Below are 1527 nucleotides of genomic sequence, written 5' to 3'. Positions count from 1 at the left end.
ATTTGAGATATCAAAAAAGTACTCCAGAGTGTTGTTCAGCATGGGGGTGAGTAGAAAATGAAGGCTAATCATGTTTTGGGTGTACTATTCCTTTAAGGCCGCATAACGAGGACTCTTGGAATCCGACCAGACCTCGGCGCAGTGCTATGACATAATCGGCCTTCGAATCTGGCCTTCTAAGGACGTGTCCTAGGTTTTCGAACAGAGCATTAGTAACTGCAGAGGAGGAGTATATATGGGAGAGAGCACAATTAATTGAGTAATCAGCTAATTGGGAGCAGGTGTGGACAGAAGCAGCTAGAAGGGAGCTAAGGGGAAAGGAAAGGGGCACTGGAAGTGACGGGCGGTGGACCCCTCAACTTACTCTACTTCTTAACCTCTTGACTTACAAATTCAATATATATGTGTATATATAATAATATACACTGTTAGGAACTGAGAGAATGCATATGCCATCTTGGTAATACAAATGGTTTGGGTGCCAAGGATGTTAACATTACCACTTTCACATTTTAATAAAATAAACCACCAATAGCATTCAAATATGAAGCGTAACAAGAACAGGTATAACTTAGAATAAGGTTGATATGAGGGCGAATATAGGGATCAATTAAGCAACAAGCCCTGTTAAGACAACTGCAATCCTCTGCTCTATAACCACAGCTCCACAACATTTACATTATCAGCAGCTGTTCAGATGCATTGTGCATCTAATTACCATAAAGCATGAAAATAAAATATATCACACTCACCAGAGATGTTGATTATTTAAAAACAAAATCCACCCTGCTGTCTTGTTGCAGGAAGTCTTAGTATATCCATTTATTATCAGCCATTGAGGCCAGAAAACCAAAAATTCTGATTGTTGCTAGCTTAACTTGGCTGCAAACGTTTTGCTCTAACTGACCAATCAGAGGACAGAAAATTGTGACGTAGGGATGTCCCACTGGGGCAAATTTGAAATTTGATTGGTTGAAGAAAACGTTCCTCACTAATATTGTTAGCATTGGTCAGAACTTTTGATTCTAAAGGCCCTGGGCAGATTTGATTGACATAGCAACGCAAAAAGGCTGCAATCTGATTGGACAAAAAATATAGCAAATTAAATACATTTAATGGAAGCAGCGCAGCAAAGAGAAACACTACAAAATTAAGGGAATTGATTATTTGGAATAAATTATTAAATGTAGATAAAAGAAAGTTAAAGTTTAGGTTGTGAATTTAGGTTAGTTTTTCTGATATTAGGCCAGCAGAAAAGGCTTTAAAAGCCCTGACCGCCCACCACTGGGCACTAGGGGGCAACAAGGAGCAACAATTTAGGCTTAACTGTAACTAGAATATAACTTCAATTAAGCTAAAGGGGAATTAAACTAATGACTACGAAATAAATAATGACCAAGAGGAAAACTAGTGGACAAGGGAAGGGACTGGAAATAACTTAAGATACCTATTTAGCTATGGAAAATATAACCTAAATATAACTAAAATTAGACCAAGGAATAAATAAATCCCCCAAATGCTGAAAAG

This window comes from Cyprinodon variegatus, unplaced genomic scaffold (genome assembly GCF_000732505.1).
Source record: "Cyprinodon variegatus isolate N-32 unplaced genomic scaffold, C_variegatus-1.0 Scaffold71, whole genome shotgun sequence".
NCBI classification, from domain to species: Eukaryota; Metazoa; Chordata; class Actinopteri; order Cyprinodontiformes; family Cyprinodontidae; genus Cyprinodon; species Cyprinodon variegatus.
The sequence above is the reverse complement of the archived record's forward strand: the minus strand, read 5'-3'. Positions refer to the sequence as shown.